The sequence below is a fragment of the Marmota monax genome, unplaced genomic scaffold (assembly GCF_021218885.2).
Source record: "Marmota monax isolate L192 unplaced genomic scaffold, Marmota_monax_Labrador192_F-V1.1 WCK01_AAM20220418_F8-fsc00036, whole genome shotgun sequence".
Classification (NCBI taxonomy): Eukaryota; Metazoa; Chordata; class Mammalia; order Rodentia; family Sciuridae; genus Marmota; species Marmota monax.
This window is the reverse complement of record NW_026694491.1, coordinates 2,971,196-2,993,077: the sequence shown is the minus strand read 5'-3', so window position 1 is coordinate 2,993,077 and position 21,882 is coordinate 2,971,196. Positions and strand designations below refer to the sequence as shown.

General features: G+C 37.9%; 1 long non-coding RNA gene across 7 annotated transcripts in view; it reads left to right on the top strand.

Moving 5' to 3' along the window:
- The first annotated feature begins 16,788 nt into the window (after positions 1 to 16,788).
- The window catches only part of LOC131423237 (uncharacterized), a 94,310-nt gene continuing 89,216 nt past the window's right edge, over positions 16,789 to 21,882 (top strand). For 6 of the 7 annotated variants that reach the window (XR_009224435.1, XR_009224441.1, XR_009224438.1 and 3 more), the window contains exons 1-2: positions 16,789 to 16,914; positions 17,203 to 17,342. This is a non-coding gene — a long non-coding RNA (uncharacterized LOC131423237). Of the gene's footprint in view, positions 16,915 to 17,202; positions 17,343 to 17,372; positions 19,768 to 21,882 lie in introns of those variants that run through there. The other variant, XR_009224436.1, reaches the window with a different exon arrangement.

Sequence of the window (21,882 nt, the reverse complement as noted above, 5' to 3'; positions counted from 1 at the left end):
ATGTGTGTTTAATAAATAAAATAATTCACAGATTGCTGTGAGGAATAGATGAGATGTCAGTGCCTGGCATATAAAAGGTATGTACTTTTCTCTGTGGAAGCTAAAGAGAAAAAAAGCGTCATAAAATAGGGATCTATTAAAAATAGAAGAGAGACCAGGAGGTCAGAGGAAAGGGATCAGGGGGAGGGAGGGGGAGAAGGAAAGAAATCTACCCAATTAGGTTATATACATACACAAATATTTCACAAAGAATTTTCCTAGTATCATGTGTAATCATAATGCACTAAAGGAACAAGTAAAACCTTAGAAGATAATAGATAAATAAAAGGGGTATGGTTAATTCTAATTTTCCCTCCCATTCTAAAGTTGGTGGAGCCACTTAGATCTGCTCAGGTGACATTTTGCTTTTCATCCTATAGAAGCACAATATTTGAGGTCTCTTAGGAAAAAAACATGACTGGAAATGGTTCATGTCAAAATTATCTGACATGGAGCATTGTACTAAGTATTTTTTTGTGCACTAAGTATTTAAGTGGTTTATAAAATGACCCCCTGTGGAGTCTGCTGCTATAAATGACAGGAGAACATGCATGCTTTCGTGGTTGAAAATTGCTGCTTACTGGCACACCAGACTCTGGTTAATGTATTGGTGCAAAGTATTTGCATACTCGGTTTCAAGTTCTGTCAGTTTAATAGACTGGACTCTCCACTGGAAAATAAGAGATTTTTAGTACAAATCAGTGAATCAAATTCAGTCATCCTCATGAAGCAGATTCGAATCCTTAAAATTTCATTCATAATTGCTCCTTGACACTTAAAAGAACTTATCACTTTAGGCTGAAATATGGTTCCAAACCTGCAGATGATGGGCTTTTCTTTTCTTTTTTTCCACTTAGAACCCTATAGCTTTGAGGAAAGGCAATGAGATTTGGTGGGACAATTAACATTATCTCCCTCTGCTTCCAAGGACCATGAAGAAGGGGCCAGATTAGCTTCACTGTGCTATAGAGTCATCGAAACAACATGGAACTAGAAATTCATTGTTTTGGTTTTCACCTAGCACACTATGGCACGGGGTAAAATCACTTTTCTCCTTCAGTATTCAGTTTCCTTATTAATAAGGTTATGGGATTGGATGAGATTTACCAAGGGAGGAGCCCTCTGAGTGTGCCCCATGCACTAGGAAGGCATTCTCCCAGCCACCTCCGGGGTCGGCTGTGTGTCTGCCTGCACCATCTCCTTCTGCGCATTACACACCTTTATGGGTGAAAGACAGCATCTTGTGACCCCTTCTACCCCTGTCTAGCTCTTGGCCAAGACTCCGTATTATTCTACTTGATGAGGCATAGGGATCTTGTTGTGCGCTCCCGGAAGCTCTCGCTGTTCATGGCCCCTTGTAGTATATATTCTTTCATTTCCACCTTATACTCTTTAAGGGATGTCTCCAAGGGAGAAGACAGACCAAGGTCTCTTCACTACAAATCCATCCAAGGGCTCCCATCTTGTCCACAAGAGGTCTAAGACAATGCTCTGCCACCTGGGAAAGCTCAAAGAAGAAAATGAACCTAGCCTGGTATAACTCATGTTTTATGAATCTAAGGCTCCTTCTAATTATTTCTACTTTCTTTGCTAATTGCTCAAAACTTATCTATTTAATCATCTCTAGTAGAATTTTCCCCAGAAATTGGTGTCAGACTCATTGATTTGTAGGTTCAGGAATCCAATGATCCTTCTTTTACTCAGTATGGGGACATTGTTTGCCAATATTCCATATTCTGATTTTTTTTTCTCATTGATCTATTTATACAATGAGAACCAAAAAAAAAAAAAAAAAAAAAGGTCTCACTGGATCATTATTTTCCTTGAGACTTGAATTTTTCTCAAAACCCCTAAATGCCCTTTGAAAAAAATATCATCTCATTTCTAAATCGAAGTCAAAGAATGCAAAACTGGTATTCACAAACTCTGAAAACAAGTGCCTGCAGGCTGGGCATCCACTCTCCAGTTTCTCCAATCCTAACTGCTCTTGGTATTTTCTTTGCCTACTATTTTCACACATTTATGCTACTGGTCAGCTCTAGGATGTGTTTTGAGTTTGTAACCCCTGTTGGTTCTAACCCTTTCTTTTTCTTTTTTTTTTTAAAGAGAGAGAGAGAGAGGAGAGAGGAGAGAGAGAGAGAGAGAGAGAGAGAGAGAGAGAGAGAGAGAGAGAGAGAATCTTTTAATATTTATTTATTTTTGTTCTCGGCGGACACAACATCTTGGTTTGTATGTGGTGCTGAGGATCGAACCGGGGCCGCACGCATGCCAGGCGAGAGCCCTACCGCTTGAGCCACATCCCCAGCCCGGTTCTAACCCTTTCAACGTGAAGATTTTCTTCCTTGGTAGAAAAAATGAAAAGACAATAGGGATCACTGCCATAGATTTCCATACCTTTGCTCACATTGAGCTCTCTCTCTCTCTCTCTCTCTCTCTCTCTCTTTCTGTCTGGGATCCTTTGTTCTAGATCTCTTCCTCACCATTCCACAACTTTCCAGAACATTGTCTATGTAATAGAAAGAGTGACAGCAACCATTTATTTTGCACCTACTAAGATGCGGGCACTGTACCGTGTAAAGGAATGAGACCTGATATGCTCAGGTCTTCCAGGCAGGGTGAGGGACTGATGTGGAAAGCTGTATTTACATACCATATGCAGTGTGGTGAATTTGCACATGAACTTGGGAGCTAGGCTGCCTAGGTTCAAATCCTGGCTGTATCACCCAATGACTGTTTAGTCTGCAACATATTTATTAGCTGCCTTATGCCTCAGTTTCCTCATTTGTGGACTGGGGACAGGAGTTAGTACTTGTCTCATAGAGCTCTTGAGAGGAGTAGATGAATATTCTTTAAAGTATAAAGTATTTGGAATAGTACTATTCTGACACATAGAAGATCTCCATCAGTGTTCCCCATCATTTTTATTATTATTAAAGTGTTAACTCAAAGTGGATCAAAGACCTAGAAATTAGACCAGTAATCATGCACATACTAGAAGAAATTGTAGGCCCAACTCTCCATCATGTCATCTTAGGAACTGACTTCCTTAACAAGACTCCTAAAGCACAAGAAATAAAATCAATAATAAAAGGGATGATATCAAACTAAAAATCTTCTCACAGGAAAGGAAACAATAAAGAATATGAAGAGAGAGCCTACAGAATGGGAGAAAATCTTTGCTACCTGCACCTCAGATAGAGTGTTAATTTCCAGGATATCTAAATAACTCAAAAAACTTAATACCAAAACAACAACAACAATAACAACAAAACCCAATAACCCAATCAATAAATGGGCAAATAAACAACAGCATTTCTTAGAAGAAGAAATACAAATGGTCAACAAATATATGAAAAAAGTGTTCAACATCTCTAGCAGTTAGAAAAATGCAAATTAAAACTACACTGAGATTTTATCTCATTCCAGTCAGACTGGCAATTAACAAGAATACAAGTAACAATAAATGTTGGTAAGAATGTAGGGAAAAAGCCAAGCTCACACATTGCTGGTGGGACTGCAAATCAGTGCAAACCCTCTGGAAAGCAGTATGGAGATTCCTCAGAAAACTAGGAATGAAACCACCACTTGAGCCAACTATCCCACTTCTCAGGAATAGCCAAAGAATTTAAAATAAGTATATTATAGTGTTTTATAGTAAACATCAGTATATTATAGTGTATTATAATAAACATCAATGTTTATAGCAGCTCAATTTACAATAGCTAAGTTATGAAACCAACCTAGAAGCTTTTCAACAGATAAATGGATGAAGAAATTGTGATACACACACACGCACACCCCATATATACATATGTATATATACACACATATATATATACACATACACACACACAATGGAATATTACTCATTCATAAAGAAGAATGACTTCATAACATTCGCAAGTAAATGCATGAATCTGGAGACTATCATGCTAAGTGAAAGAAGTCAGGATCAAATAACCAAAGATCAAACATTTTTGCTGATATGTGGAAGCTAACCCACAATAAAGGGGATGGAAAGAATAGATATTCAGTAGATTAGACAAAGAGGAATAAAGGAAAGGGGAAGACAGTGGAATGAATCTGAAATAATTTTCCTATGTGCTTATATGAATATACCATAGTGAATCTCTCATGGTTTATATCCATAAGAATGGGATCCTAAATAGAATAAGATATATTCTGTGCTAGTATAATTATATCAAAATGAATTCTACTGTCACATATAATTAAAGTGAAACAATAAAAAAGTAAAAAAAAGTTAGGTGTCATCAGAAATTATTTTCTGACCCTCTTCCCTGCCCCCCCCCCAGTTCTCATGTATCAGATGTCCCTCCTTTATACTGCTCAATATCTATACTGCTAACAGTGCTAGAATATCATAATGTAATGGTCTTGGGGCTGGGGATGTGGCTCAAGTGGTAGCACGCTCACCTGGCATACGTGCTGCCCGGGCTCGATCCTCAGCACCACATACAAACAAAGATGTTGTGTCCGCCGAAAAAGCTAAAAAAGAAAAAATATTAAAAAATTCTCTCTCTCTCTCTCTCTCTCTCTCTTAAAAAAAATCAATAAATCCATAACAACCACTGTCTCAGGCTATACTGGGATATTGTGAAATATAACTATATTCATTGTCTTATATTCCCGAAGGTCAAAAAATTTCTGAATTCTAAAACATATCTGGGTCCAAGAGTTTCCGATAAGAGACTGATGAATTTCATAGCCTGATACCTTTCACCAAACCTTGCCTCCTCTGTATAAATCGTAGACTATTGAATAATTTAGTTGAGCTCTCTTTGCCTCAGATGGCCCACCTGGAAAATGGAAATAATATTAGTGTCCACACATGGAGTTGCTAGTAAGAGTCAATGTTTGAAAATTGCTTTAAATGGCTGAAATTGTAGTAGTCACTCATTTACTTTTTTAATTTTTATTTCTTACATACATGACAATAGTGGAATGCATTACAATCATAATTATCCATTCACAGCACTATTTTTCATATCTCTGTATATAAAGTATGTTCATGCCAAATTATGCCATTATACATGAGCTCTCTCTCTCTCTCTCTTTTTTTTTTCTTACTACTTCTACATTTTTCGTCATCTTTATTTGCGAAGTGAGGTTCGTGCTCTCCAGCCTCCTGGTGTCCAACACCTAGCTCACAGTAGGGACTCTATAAAAGCTCCTGCACCCACGAATGAGCAACCTCAGCAAGTTGACCCCTTTCTGTTCTTCAGGACAGAATTACAAAGCCTTTTTTATTTGTTACACTTTCACAAAGCTCCACTCATCTGGTCTTTGCCCTCCTGACAGGTGCTGCTGTCCTATTCTTTGCCTCCTGCGAGTTGTGCTTTTCCCTCTACCTTTCATGTATACCTTTATTAAGCTCCTGGGAAGCTCACCCTGTCAGACAATACTGATTCCTTCAAATTTGCTTTCAATTTTCTTTTTCACATTAGTGTTTCCCCCAACCCTAGAATTGAGGTTCTCATCGCCTTCAGACCTATTTCCCTGTAGGTGTGTCCCTAGGACACACAGACTCCTGTCTATATTTCCTTGGAGCTTTCTGAAGTCTGCAAACAGAAAGTATTCATTTCCCTCTTGTGGCTACTACAGACCACGAGAAATAGGGATGTGGTCACAGCCATTACCCTTGGTGGAAACTGTACTCCCTCTGATATTTCAATTTCAACATCTCATTTTCAGATTTCATCTTCCCTCCCAACTCTACTCTTTCTTTATACAATCTTCAACTTCATCAAGATCTCCAATTCATGGACCCTAACCATTCTCATTCCTGAACAGAGAGGGAAGGCTTCACTTCTCTCCTTCCCCATGTCACTGGCAGACCAGCCAAGGGAACCTGTCTGGATCTTGCCGCTGGCTGGTTCTGCTGCCACCCACCTGCATGAGAAATTGGCAAACAATGGAAAAGGGAAAGATGAATTTCACGCGGTTTGATTAAACTGGGGAGAAGCAGCTAGATGGCTTCTCCGTGGTCCCAAAGACACAGTTAAAATTTATAGAAGTGAAAACCAGGTGATATCCATGTAGATTTAGCAAGCCTGAGAATATCTCAGTCTTTATTTCCTTGGTGTCTGTCCTCAGCAGGAGGAAGTATGGAATGCAGAAAAACAGTTATCAGGAAGTTGCTTTTAACTTCAGAGGGGGTCTGGTTTACCCAGACAGGATTCCATAGCTGTGCTGTAGCCAAAGCTCCCAGTTCACTTTATCTAATTCACCTTGTTTTTCTTGGCAAAATCCCAACCTTGTACCTCCCTGTATCAAATAGCTAAACTTCATTGGGTGGGGGCGGGGGCGGGGGCGGGGGCGGGGTGGGTGGGGGGGGAATCAAACATGCATCCAGAATTTTGTTTCATTTTAAATTCGAGATCATAAAGCTCAAATGGGTACTCAAACCTGCCTGACAACCCTTCTATATTTACCTAGTAAGCTCATATTTCCACCCCACAAGTGACAAAGTCTTTCTTGGACCAAACTCTAGACAGCCTCCTCTGAACTTTTTTAAAAACTAGACTCAGCCCTGGCTCTGTCCCTGACCTACTTAGCCCCATTTTAGCAATAATGATGCTGAATGAATTTAGTAAAAAGCCCTCACCCTTGCTATTTGATCACCCTGAGTATCTAATCAAAGGCTTCATCCTCACCATTAATATTGCATCTTATCACCCTGACCTGCCTTCAGCAAGAATCCTGTTAAGTCAGTTTAGTCTGAATCTCCTTTATCCTGTTTCCTCTGAAGAATTTTCATTGACCCCAACTTGTTCCCTGGCTATAACTCTCCGCTTGTCCTGGTTGTTATTAGAGTTGAACTGATCTCTTTCCCCCACTGTAACACCTTTGTTGCAGCATCTCTGTGGGGTAAAGCCTTCCTTTCTGTCTATCGTGGGTTACTTTTCTTTAATGCAAGATGACTTAGGTTTTAGTCAGGTTTGCATCACTGTGACCAAAATGCCTGACCTGAACAACTGGAGGAAGGGAAGTTCATTGGGGGCTCATAGTTTCAGATACCTCAGCTTACAGACGGCAGAGTCCATTGTTCTGGGGCCAACATGAGGCAGGGCATCATGGCCAAAGAGCAGGGTGGAAGAAAGTAGCTAACCTCAGGGTAACCAGGGAGAAGAGACAGGGATAGAGGACGAAGGGGACCAAGGGAAAGAGGAACCCTTCCAGGACATGCTCCCAATGTCCCATCTCCTCCAGCTGTGGCTCACCTGCCTACAGTTACCACCCAGCTTCTCTATGCCCACTAGGGTGGACTGATTAGGTTTCAGCTCTCGTTCGCTAATCCTTTCACCTCTGACCATTCCTACATGAACACAGGAGCTCTTGGGGTCATCCCACATCCAAAACATAATGGCATATTTTCCTGCCTTCTGTCTTCCACTTCTGTCTGCTCTCTTCTCCCTCTTGCTCTTAGCTGCTCACCTTGGCTGAAACTTCATTTAGGAAACAGAAGCTCTTGGTCAGTCTAGAACTCATTCCCTATTGCGTTACCCACTCTGCACACCTACCTGCTTCTCCACCCATCTCCTCTTCCCTCCTTTCTCCCCACAAGGGGAACCTGCCCCTTTCCCCTGGCAAAGGCCCCTCTTTCTACCTGTGTTCAGAGCCCCATCTCTTCTAGCCCTGTCAAGAGCTTCATTCTCTTTTTTCTCTTCCACACTTTTTCCTGGATAAATTAATCCTATTGCTGTTAATGTGCTTCAGAATCTTTTTTCTATATTAAAAAAAAAAAAAAAAGCAATGAAAGGAAACCTCCCTTGAGCCCAGCTCCACCCCCACAGCTACTGGACCATCTGCTTCCTTTCATGATCAAACTTTGCAAAGATTCATGAGATGTCGACTCTCCTACTTTCCAGTTTCCTTGCTAACTTGTTCTTCTCTAGCTTCTCCCTCCAGCATCCCAGGAGGCCACCTGTGAACTCTCCAGACCTTGATCCAGAAGATTCTTTACTATTCTTGTCTTCCTTGACCTCTCAGCGATTTTCTGCACCGAGGAACATTCCCTCCTTTCTGAAAGAGCTTTTCCTGAGCTTCTGAGGCCCCACAGTCTCGGTTTTATTTTATTTTATTTCCCGACCTCTTTGGCTGCTTCCTTTTATCATAGTTTTAAATGTAGACATTTCTTAGATCTCCAGCTTAGAACTCATTTTCTACTTTCTGTGCCAGTTTTGGCCAGCTGAATTTTCTTTGAAAAAAAGAAGAAAAAGTCTTTAAATGCTGCCTAGATGCTGACCCCTGGCGAATTTACATCTCCAACCCAGACCCTATCTCTGAGACAGCCACAGAAGTTCAAAATTTAATATTTCTAGAAATGAAATTCTGTTTTCCCCATGCTGTCTAGTATTTCCCCTCCTCTGTGTTCTCCATTCCACAGCCCCCCCAAACCCTATTCTGAACAAACTGGGAATCATTGGCTCATCCCTCTGACTGGCCATCCACAGCCTATCCATCTCCCCATGTTGACATTTCTCCCTCCACTGTCCGCACAAATCCATCTTCATTGTCTCCTCTTGACAACATTTCCCTAATCAATCCAAGCTATCAGCATCTCTTCACTGGCCCCTACAGTAATCTCCTAATGTATTTCCTTGTTTCCACAGTTTTCTTGTTCTACTCTGTTTTATACGAGGCATGCAGAATGATCTTGAAAAAAAACAAATTGGATCATGTCACTCTTCTGCTTAAAACCCTTCCATGTTACCCCATATGGTTGGAACTAAATTGACCTGCAACCAGTTTATGCCTTCTGTTACCATCACCTGGGCTCTCACCTTGCTGTATCCACGCTGGCCTTCTTTCACTTCTTCAAGCCTAGAACAATCTCGCTGTGTCTGGAACACTCTACCCCCACAGCCTGTCTCAAAGACATTGCCATTTTTCTTAATAAAATCATGTATTTTATTTGTTTGCTGCTTGTTTCTTTTTCCCTCAACCTCATTCCCATATAGAATGTCCATGAATGCAAGAAGAATGTCTCTGATCCACAAATACAGAAGCAACTGGTATCTACCACAGTGTCTAGCGTGCGACGTGTTTGAGAAGAATTTGTTCAGTTTCTGACTCCATATGGACTCTGTTGCTTCTTGGCCTCCTGTTTTAGACTCTGAAGTTCAGAAGTGTGATTCTGTAGATTGACTCAGATCTCCATGTTAATTATGTCTTGCTGTTATATATATATATATATATATATATATATATATATATATATAATTATACATATATATATATAATTATACATATATATATTTAATTATACATATATATTTAATTATACATATATATTTAATTTTATTTAATTTTATTTAAATAAATATATATATATATATTTAACCATACCATTGACCAAGTTATTTAAAAAAATCCCTACATCTTGACCCTCAAAGAACTTTACTAAAATAATGTCCTTCTGCCACATCTCCCTGTCCCACCATCTTTTGGAATTCTCATCATATATGCCAAACCATATCTTTTCTTTAAAAAATCTATTTTATAGCTTATTTTCCCAGATAAAAATAGAATGAGAAGAAGAAAGAAAATCTTACCATGGTGCATAATTTGATTAACACTGAGTAAAAATTCAGAAATTAGCTACCTGATTTAGGCTACTTGTTTGGAAATTTTAAGAAAAGTATGATATGAAATGAAATATAGTTTGTAATAACCATATGGCAGAGCTCATAGATCCCTGTATCTTTATAGAAATTGCAAGATTTTAATCTGAAATATATAAGAATATATTGTATCTTTACAACTTTCATAGATATGTTTCTTTTTTACTAAAATGGTAATTATTTTTATATTTATTATCATATCAATTGCTTAGCAGGTAGAAATAAAACATGAACTGTAGTTACAATTGCCAATGATTTCCCTTTTCTCATGGTCTCAAAAAAAGTATATTTGGAGCTGAAAGTTTATTTGTCATACATCTCCAGTGTCGTGACAAGAATTCAATATATTTAATAAGTAGTTAGAGAGCAGACATTTCTCTTAGGATTATAGCAACCTGTGACTAGGATTATTCAGGTACAATACTATGAGAGTTGAAAGAAAAGTCAGTATAACACTTAAAATTCATTTAAAGATTCCATTTTAATAGAGAAAAGAACTATATAAAGCAAGGTAGAACTATATTAAGAATAGAGTCCTCACTTTATTAAGTGTTAGGGAGAATGTGTGAATTTCTTCTACAGGTTTTTGCTGTTTTCCTGTGGGTAGTCTGAATTAACTTGAAAATTCAGATAAGGTTTTTTTTTATTAGAAAAAAAATAAAATTGAGTAAAATGAGATATTAAAGAGAAGAATAAGTACTGGAAATAAACATTGGAGCTGAAACTAAAGTAACTGAAGTGAAAATGTTTTCATAATGAACTTTTATGTTTAACAAGCCCAGACACTTGGAACAGTGTAAGCTATATTAAAGCCTTTTATGAAAGGATTATGTTTTGTATGATGAGTGTTTTAATATAAGTATGGTACACCACGTAAAATATAACTACATTTAACTCAAAGTAATTATGAGAATTCAGGCAAAATTATTTTTCTCCTGTACTATCACATTGATTCAGGAATTTTTTTTTTTTTTCCTTCTGGAACCTTTCACCAACGTGTCTCTGTTTCAATTATTTTTGGCAGTATATATTGCGTCTCTCTGCCTCAGCTACCTTTTATATCGACAGTTGGTAGCACAAGCCTTTTAACGCACAAAGGGTAGCAGCACTTCAGCCAATCTGTGATAAAAGGGAAAAAATGAAATCACTATGGAAACTGCAGGAAGGATCTAAAAGCTCTCTTTATAAAGTAAACGTCTGATGTTTGTGACTACAGGGGTAAAAAATTCATAAATCTCTGTGATGCTATCATTTCTGATTTGTTATCACTGCAAATGCCAACTCGATGCAGCCTGACCTCAGCTTCATTAAGTGCTGTGTGCTCAGCAGCGGTTTACTATTCAACAGGAGGAAGACCCACCCTGGTCTGCAGGGAGGTCTGGGAGTTTAGGTGATGCTGTGGGACTGAGAGAAGAAACTAACTTGCTCAGAATGTTTTCTTTCTTTTCTCATTTGCTTGTGTTTCTCTTTTGATTCACAGTGACTTGATGGAGTCAAGCATACAGTTAGTTGTTCTGCTCTGTGTTTTCTTTTGGTTTGTTCTTCATTGAAAAATACAGCAAGTCTCAGATCCAAATTCAACGTAGAAACTGCAGTTCGTCCCATGACATGTCTATCTTTGATCTTGCATTGAAAAAAAAAAAAAACACACTCTCTCTCTTTTCAATCATAAAGCAAGTCAATACCCAGGAGAACCTGTTCCCACTTTACCACCTTGGATCCTGGGAAGGAAAATAACAAAGGAGATTGTGACTGCTCAGCTCTGGAGAATCTCATCTGACACCAGACAGCAACAGGCACCTGTGTGAAGAAGGCGTTTCAGAATGTCAGTTCTCAGAAGTTAAGTGACTTTTATAATACTGTTATTTAAATAGGACTCTTTTTATTTAATAACAGTTCACCAGGGAAAGGGAGACTAGGGGATAAAGAGGACCCTGAAAAGTTCTCAAATGTGAAATGCTTCAACTTCAAGAATCGATTCTAGAGAAAGATGAATAATTAAGTAAGTAGACCCATTTCAACATAGCATGTGCTACTCTGCTGCTTTCTCTAATGTTTACAATCAAATATTATTTCATTAGTTAGTTTTTAAGGAAATAGAAACTGGCTTCTTTTTTTAAGAAAGAAAGTTGGTGGCAACTTTACTATTGTTGTAATGCATTGAAATGTCAAAAACTGATGTGCATGGTAATTGATTTCATATTGTCATGCTGAATTCGGACAATTATAAACATTGAAAATCTAATGTTTCAAGGTACTTATGAACAATTAGCAGTTCTGTACTGGCATCTCAATCATATCACTGATGACAATAATGTATTAAGTTCTAAATCCTAAAGGGGATATTGTGTAAATGATACTTAAGAAAAAAATCAGAAAATGAAACCAAAGTAATAAAAACACAAGAACTGAGCATGAGTTGTCAAGGGGCACTTGCTGTTGTGCAAGGAACTTGCTTGAAAGAGAAGAATATAACATCTGCAGTACTGGGTTTATTGAACTTCTACTACTAATGATGAACTCAGCTGCTTGCATAAGCTTTACAGTTTCCACAGTGCTTTCTCTTACATTAAAGAACGTTAATGATCAGTTCCATGGAATCAAATGCAAGTGTGTGTTTGGGCACCCAAACATAAATACAGGCATACTTTTATTTGAAAATATTTAAATGCCTCATACATACTGACTTCACTGATGCTTCTTGTGCATATAATGAAAGCCAATTATCTGTGGAGAAAACTTGACTGGGTGGAAGAAAATTAAATTGGTTTTTAAAGAGTTCCTTAAACAGCAGTAGCTAGGGAAAGGGCCAATAGCAATTTAGTGCAAGATTGTAATGGCTTTGCCAAATTAATAAATCATGCTTTATCCTGACTTTTACCAAAACTTTTGGGTGGGGAAGACCTCACATGACCAATAGATGGGAGAGGAGCACTTTCCCTGCAGCTTTGCAGGTAGCAGAACATTCTGCCAATCTCTGCAAAGCTCTGGGAACAACTGGTGGAGAAACCAGGTAGGTCCTGTTTCACTCAAAGAATAGGATGCAGAATAATACATGTCAATGCAGAAAACATTTTAGAATTGCAGCTCTTGGAGGAAATATTAATGTTCTAGAATATTCCATGATTTATTTGTAAAAAGGCTGTACAAGGTAAACGTAGTAAAATCTTTACCAATGTTTTCTGCCTAATCCCCTTCTGGGAGTTTCCTCACTTCTTTGAAATGCCTTTGTGTGGAATATCAACTCTCATCAATCAGCTACATGTTTCTTTTTTTTTTTTTTTCATTGTGCCTTAAGTCTGAGACTATTTATGAGAGCATTTATAGAAACTTGGGGAAAACATGTTGTTTCATTTACACATACAACAATGCAAATACTTTCTCTTTGTTACCTTCAAATATTAACTTTCTGTTCTCTGTATATTCTCAGAGTTGACTTCCAGCAGCTATTGTAGAATAAAGAAGGTAAAAGGCTCCACCATTACTTCAAAATATCTTATTGCTTACTAATTGATGAGTAAAATATTTCATTGAGCTTTTCTAAAACCGAATTGTTATCTAATTTAAACTAAATGTCAGGAATTTGAACTTGATAGACTATAAAATATATATGATTATGTTGTAGAGAGGATTATTAGGGAAAATGTGTGCTTTTCCTCTATTAGAAATACTGCAGGAGTTGGATGGTGTGAAGTACCTCCTAATACTTCGCATTAAATTATCCATGACTTTTCAAAACAGCACAGTCAGAAATCATACTTTCACTTAGTTATGAATTAAATGGAAAACTAACTAATATTTACTGTTCTCTGAACTTTAACTATTGGAAAGCCTTAGTTTATATTTCATAATGTGTTTTCTAATCAGCCGAATTGTATGATCAGATTTGTTTAAGATTTTAATTTTGAATGTTATCAAATACTGTCCTCTGGCACCCTGCAGAAGTTTTAGCTTTTCCGTCTCTCTCTCAAGAAGGTGAGGTTCTGTGGAGCAGAAGTCACCAGGAAATATCTTTATGGTATTTAATACTCACATGGACTAAAGAGGGTCTCAGAAGTTGTTCATAGTTTTGCATTCTTTTCTGTTAGAAATATTTTGTAATTTTGCCATGAATTTCCAACTTGCCACCATCAAAAATCTTGTTTCCTCACGAACTTTCACTCCAAACCAGAATATACTCTCTAATCTCAAATTGGTTAATGGAGAAAAGATGAAGATTTTAATTATAATTTTAATATGTAATTGAAGCCATTTGTAGATTATGCACAGAGGTGATCTTCTATATATTTAATAACTGTGTCAAGAACTTAGATAATGTTTAATTTGGTGGAGAAACTATTTTTAACTTTGCTGAAGTTGGGTTACTTTCAATATTCCCAGAGCGTCTTTTAGAAGTTATACCAGTGTGAGGTTCCTTGTGTGAATGAATAACTAAGTGTGTCCCCAGCATGTCCTGGGGGCAAATCAAAAGAACTGGAATATTCTGTAAGATAAAGAAGGGATTCTGGTTTTATTTCACACCTCTTCTGGGAAACCTAACTTGAGGTTTCTCAGATCAAGCTATGTGGCCAAAAAGAGATTAAGACCCTTAGAGCAACGAGTCTGCCCCTTGCTACTATGAATGAGTGGTACCCCTAACTCTCCTCTATATAGGTCTTAGAGACCCAGCACATGGGACAGGATATTTACTTTTTTCTTTAAAGAAATGGTGGACACTTCATGTTGGAGTTTTGCTTGACATGAATCATGGCAAATTGGGGACTGACGTATGAATTTTGAACTTAGAGCTATGTGGTATATACCTCAGGGGTGTTCTAGGGACAGAGACAGAGACTTCATGAAGGTCCCTATTATGGAAAAAAAAAAGATCTTTTTTCCTACTCCTGAAGCATACAAAAGTGTGTGCATTGCACAATACAGCTATCCATTTATACACAGAGAGACACACGTCCACATTCTCCATGGCGTATCTGTTTTGATTTGCATGTGCACATGACTCTCATTAACGCTGATAACCCTCTGCAAATGCCTCCAGAAAATAATGGCCCCCTACTGTGAGATCTATTCAAACATGCTAAGAGCCGAATATTTAAAATCTGTTTGGCACACCAAACTTGGTTTTCTGAAGACAACAGAAGTGGAAAAGAAAGATCAAAAGAAAAAGAAAAAAAAAAAACCACAAAAGATAACAATATCTGGATGGGGCCTGGGTAATGCTCTAATTAAATGTACTTACACCTAAGTCTTATCACATGCTCAGGAGTGAGAGTTTACAAGCCCCCTTTAAACTGCAGCCTTAAAGGCAGTCACGGGAACTATGCACGGAAGCTGGGAAGCTGTCACTTCTCCTGTGATCTGGCTCTGTTCAATGTGTGTTCCTATAATTTATCCTCCTTTCTTTCATTGCATGGGCCTCTGCTGTTTTGCTGTTAAGATGGTCATAATAAATGAAGTTGTCCCTTGAACTTCACAAAAATATGCATGTTCTTTAAAATGGGTGGCCTTTGCAGGGGAAAAAACAGTTTATGCACATAAAAGAAACAGACTGCAAGATTCTCTTGTTCCTGACTTATAGATTAAGATGAATTTAGTAAAAATCCATCCATACTTTTTTCCTTGTTCAGGTAAAAGTCATTTGACATTTTGAACATAATAACAACTCTCCCGGACTACAAACCACAAGGCAACCGTTTCAGATGTCACCAAGTCAAGCAATTTTAACTTCTGAAAGAGTTTCTAAAGCCTATATTAATTGCTTAGTGTCCTAGTTAAATTAGCACGACTTGAAATGGTTTCGAAATGCTGGGATTTAGGACAACAGACAGTATGAAAGGAAGTTCCTGTATTTTCTCGGTTTTTTGTTTTTTCTTAAATGGAGTTTTGAAGCACCACAATGCGATCTCTTATTAGTTTGCTTTTAAAAATAAATAAAGCAAAACCTAGATACTTGGGGAAAGCTGTTCGGCAGTGCACAGATATGTTCTACATGTCTCATTAGCATTAACAGCCATGCATGGCTAAGCCTCCCCCATTGCATGGAATATTTACCCTCTGGCTTTGTAAAGTGATGCCTGACTGTGGATCTTATGAAGGAATTTCATAACCATTTTCTACACCATACAGCACACCTACTATATTTGATTATACACAATGTGTCTTGAGTGATGGTAAAAATTAATGAGGATGGGAGTTCATTCCAGGAAAAAAAAAAAAAAAAACCAAAGTGCTCATATATTAAGTGTCTGGGGGTGAGGACAGGTCCACTTCTTGTCTTAACCCAATGACAAGCCACTTTTCTTTTTGTTATGTTATTGTTAAGTACTCAAATGCAAGGCACTTTGTCTCCTTCCACTCCTTAAAAGAAAATTATTCAATTAATACACAAAAATGAAAGTTAGAAACCCACCGTCATTTATGAAGGTCTAGGAATTGAAAGAATGAGATGTATTCCTGGATCTTGGGATCCAACAGGGAGAAGATAGAATAAGTTATTTTTCTCTGAGCTTCCTTTATTTTGCATGATTTAAAATTGATGTAGCATTGGAGATGGGAGTTGTTTTGGGGGTGTTTGAGAAAACAGTGAAGTCTAGAAAAAAAGTGGACCAAAAGGACTTCAGACCTAGGGGACACAGGTCCGCTGGGGTGGCTTTTTATGCAGAATGTTTTCAATGTGCCACACCCCTATGCGAAAGGCTGGAACCTCTTTGGCTTAAGTATCCCCCTATCTGTTTTACAATATATGTATTTACACTCAGGGTGTTTTAAATAACCCCGATTACTCTCTTCCTTTTTAAATTGGCTGTACTGTTCATCTTGGATGTCAAAGCTTTCTTTTACTTGCTAAGTCTTGCCCATGCAATCTAATGCTTCATTTCTCCACCCCCCCAAAAAAAAAATAAGACACTTGCATCAAATTCAACATTTCAGTAGTAGTAGCAAAAATAGCCCCCCCCCCCTTTGAAAAGATAAAGGATTAGTTTCTGCAGTGAGTTCATCTGTATCATCCCCATTTATCTCTCATGGGTGATGAGAAGACCTTCGCATCTCACCAAAAAGCACTAGTAAAGAAGGAGTTAAAATGAAGGCAGGCTCACTGGCTTGCTGAGATCTGTCAGAGTCTGACTGGCTGGCTACATATCTGTCTCTGGAACAATAGGTACCTGTATTCTGCACGGACTGCTGGGCAGCACTGGCATTCTGGAGAAGGTCTGCCTCTGTCTCCGCTTTCCTGGTGAGAATCCCCAATGACAGTCCCACTTTTCAGTGGACGAGAAAAAAATATATATATATATCTGTCTACTCTCTTGATGAAGGACAGAGCTTGATCATTTTGTTCAGGCTTGACTTGGCCGGAGGTTTTAGCTTCTTAGTCTCAAGTCAGCAGTCTCTCTGGCTCTCTTAGTCTCTTTCTCTTTCTCTCTTTCACACACACACACACACACACACACACACACACACGCTTCCTCCCTCTGTCTTATTCTCTTTCTCTCTCCCTCCCTCTCTCATTTCCCCCTCATAGGTTCTATGCAGGCAGATGAGTGTCACCGCTGTCACTGAGGCACAGAGCTATAAACATAGTGGAGCCAATTTCCACGATGGTGAGAGAGGGGGCACTGGAGGTGACAACAATGACAAGATCGTCCTTCTGACAAGTTTTAGGTAAGAAAATATTTATGCTTGATTCTAGCGTTTCTGCATCCCTGTGGCTGAGACATTGTGATAGAAAGCGAGTCTCATAGGGAAATATTTTCGAGAGGGCATCATCGGGGCTGTCACTTGCCTTCAAACCTGTGTTCTCCGGCTTTGTGTTACTAGAATCATCGGAGGTGAGGTGTGAGCGGGCTGGTGGAAGGAAGGGTGAGCTGCTTTTAACGTCTGTGTGGTGATATTCATCATGCTGCTTAAATTTGTATCTGGAAAAAATTCTGTTTGGTGATAGTTAGCAATGTTTTGTGCAATGTGGAACATATGGCTGGGCAGAAATTAAGTGATGCTCTTTCATTCTTAATTTGTAATTATTTTTACACTCAACCATACTGAGGTCAGTGAGTTTTAAAAATTAATGAGATTCCCCATGGAGTTCAAATAGTAATATCTACGTGAGCTGCCAGAAAAAATACGATTGTGCTGGTGTGTATTTTTGCCATAGATTTAGCTGTCTTATTTTGAACACACTCCATTTGAAATCTATGAAATGTACAATAGTTTATGAGACTTGCTGTGATTTGGGAGATTGCTGCTTAATTATTATTTAATAGCCAGGAGACATTGAGTGAAGATTAAAGTGTTAAGGATGGACACTGGGTGTGGAGGTATTACTAAAACTTCGTAGACATTGTTATAACAATAGAGAATACCTGGTACTTTCGAGGAAATGACATACAATGAATGAGCTGCACGCTCCAAAAAAATCTGCAAATGTGTTTTCATTTTAAAGTAATATATAAAAACTCAGCAGATATTTAGGGTGAAAAATTGTTGGTGTGAACAAAGGAGCAAGTGTACACAGAGATGAGAATTCTTTGTCACAAAAATGAGTCCAGGGCATGGATTTAGGAGGTCAAATGATTTTTATGTTCTCTGTGCTCCACAAAGAGAGTGTATTGGGATGAGTTCCAGGCATTTAAAATGTACTGAAAACTTTCAATTCCCACAATTTAAAGGCATTGTTTATGTTCCTGATACCACACATTGTTCAAATGAGAGGGATGGGGGAAAGCAGTGTGAATATACAGTAATGGGGCTAAAGATGTTTTTTATCCCTGTTCCCCCATTTACAAGACCCATTGGGGCTTCCTGTGATATATTGTTATGTAAATACTGTGCAGCCAGGGAAAGCAGCACTATGGAGATTCAATTTACTTTGAAAGTTGTTCATTATAGCAGGGATGAATGTTATTTATTTGATGTGATTCAAAGGCTGGAAATGACTTTTTCATTGTGGCACCTTTTGTAATGGGTGCAGGGTGATCTAATCTTTTTAATTTTGGCTTTCACACCAGTGGAGATGAAAAGAGATCTGAACTCATTTATTGGTTGCTAGGTCCTCCTGGAGGCCTAAGTTCTGTTGGTGGTTGCTATGGCCAGTCTGACCTCAATCTCTGTGGTTTTGGGGACTTAAGCAGTCTCTTTTTTTTTTTTAATTGAGGAGCATGTACCTTGATTTATGTCCAAAATTGTGGCTGAATGTCTTTGTCTGGGAGTAATAAATGGTGCTCAGCAATTCATCAGTTCTTACAAGTAAACATGACTGTCGGACTAAAAATATGTTTTGTTCTGAGTTAATGGTATGGAACAAGGCATTCTCCACAAACAGCTGTCTTTTATTGCGGAGGGGCCACTGAAACTTGGAGCAAAGTGGAGGAAATTGGCATTCATTTAGTTGGCCATTAGCATTTCATTTGTGATTCCGATGATGTGGCTTAGGTGGATAGAAGACGGAGGGTGAGCCTTCCATTTCCTCACCTTCTCCCTAGCAGGGGCTGCCTCAATGCCTGGATTTGGTTGGAGCAAGAAGTCAGGAGGAGTTTTTCTGCCAGTGTTGGCCTCTGTCTGCTTCGCCAAGTGCTGAGGCACAGACAGGCAGATGTGCTGTGTGTGGCTCAGCCACGGGCGGCTCTGTCGCTCTCAGCCGCGGGGGGCTGGCTCTCTGAGGGAAAGTTGAGTCCCGGGTTGGTGACTCCCAGGAATGCTCTGTATGTGTGCCACTTAATGGTCCCCGGACTTCCTTGCATTCTAGACCCTCCTTAGAAAGGAGATGCAGTGATTAAGAGGCAATGGAGTCCACAGCCGCATTCAGCAGATGAGCCCTAATACATTTCCCGTCCCCTTAAATCTACTAATTGATGGGAGCTGCAGGGAACATACACTCTGCTAATAAGATGAAGATGACAGAATAGGTATCAGGGAGGCCATTTATTGCTTATAAGCACTATCAGCTTTCTTCTGAGAGAGACTGCGGCTTCGTAAGGCAGGTTTTTTTTTAAAGTATTATGCTAATGGTTTTTTATTCCAAGTCGGCCAGCACTGAGTATCTTCAAGAAAATGGGATCCATAAGAAGTGACACCCTCCTCCAACAGAAAGGTAAAAAAATCAGCATATTTTTAAGGTGCCATTTTTAAACCATTTCATGTCCTTCTTGCCAGTTCTATTAGGAAACGGCTTTCTAAATATGACTATTTTACATTATTTTTAATATATAAGACTCAAAGAGAATAACTTCGAGAATTTTATTGTTAGACACTGTGCTACAGATTGGCTAGCTTTTGTTAACAAAATACAATCAGGTGCTTCGTCTGTTGCTTTTCAGCTTTGGAAATAAGTGGCTTTTTATTTCTTTAGAGAAAATGATCCTTTGGGGATTGATAGAAATGGTCTTTATTTTATGTAGATTTTATTCCTAGAACCAGTAAATTACAATCTAGGATTAGGTGATGTCAAAGGTCTCTTCCGGCTTGAAAATTCTTCAGAGTACTGGTTTTCTGAAAGAACGAATAAGGTTGCCTTTATTTATTGTAATTGCACCTGTACAATGTGTGTTTAGCTCTTCAGTACAACAGCAGTCAAAACTAATAAGCTCTCTGGCATAAGAAATAATTGTGGCTAAAATTAATTTCCAAATAATTGATATTTTAAAGATTTTCTTTTAAACTGACACCTCAATGCTTTGTTAACTCAGTTTTTGCAGAGCTCAACTTGTGATTCCTTTACTAGGGTTTCTGACTATAGGTCTTTGGGAAGGTAATATTTTCAACGAGTGATTAATTTCTCAAGAAATATTTAATTCTAGGTATCTGAAGACAAATACTTCCTGGTATGTATCTGAATGTATGTGGACCTATTTGAATATAAAATGTCTTATAAATCTTGAATCTTGTTTTACTTTGCTGTTAATTCAAGGATTTAAGTGAATGTTGGATAGCGCTCAATTTCCTGAAATGATTAAATTCACTCTCTGAAGAATCTGGGGAAAAGGCCTGTAATGACATTTTGATGACTTTCATTTTAAGGTGTAATAGAAATTGAGTAAAATGTTTTAATAGCTATCCTTTAATATCTCATTCCAAATACAATGTTTTTATTGCTCATTCTAGCTTGCTAATAATGGTGGCTGGTAATTGTTTCTTATATAGAAATCATTTTATCCTTATGTAAAAGTTATTTCAGAAAAGTCTTCATGCATTTATTTCAGCCTTCACAAAATTGCAGTTAGCTCTAGAGATAACAGTATTTCCAGATTACTTTTGTTTTAATTTGGCATTTCCTAAGGATAATTAGTTGTTTCTTAAAGAAAGGAATATTTGATACAATAGCCTGTGGTTTAAAGAGGAAAGACAAAATAGTATTTGTGTCCGAGAAAGCTGAGAAAAGAGAAAGAAAAAATACTAAGCACTATCACAAAATGAATTTTACTTTGTTATCAGATGTCATGTGTTCTGTAAAATTTAAAACTGGACTAAGAAATAAAAATACATATGCAAATATGTAGCTGTTAAATCTATTTTATTGAATAGTTAAGTGCCGATATATAAACTTAGGAAGATTACAGCTAATATTACCAGGAATATCTTGGCATCTCAATTCTTTTGGGAGATGTACACACGAGTAAAGTTAATCACATAGCTTTTAAAGAATAAAATCCTCTGGGAACTGGAGTTGTGACATATTAGGTCAATTTTCATGTAAGTCAAAATGAAATCCTTACATCAATTTTTCTGTGCAAGTTGCACTAAGCCGATAGCTTCCAAACTGCGTTGTTCAAAATGCTAATTAGAACACTTTTTTATACATTTTTATTTGATTAGAGTGAATATTTAAAGTCAGGCTATAATATTGCTGAATTAACAAGCCAATTATTTTGTAAAATGTAAAATTAAGCTCTCGTATCTAATGATTCTCTTCTGATACACTTGAAAATATCCCCAAGTTTGCTTTATTTTTGAAATTAGTATTTCTTTCCCAGTGCCATTGTTTCAGAGCAACTGGTTACTCTTAGTTTCTTTCTGCCTCCTATAATTTTGGGTTTGGTCTTTTAGGTGTGCCATTTGTCTTTCTGGTCACCTAGAAAGTTGTATTGACTTTGAAGCTATTTATCTGACCTATTTGTCTGAGTTTGAGAGAAAAAATAGCCCCAAACTTGCTTCATTAAAAATTGTATGTGAAGTGCTGAAAGATTTGAGCTGGCCTTGGGATGCTGTT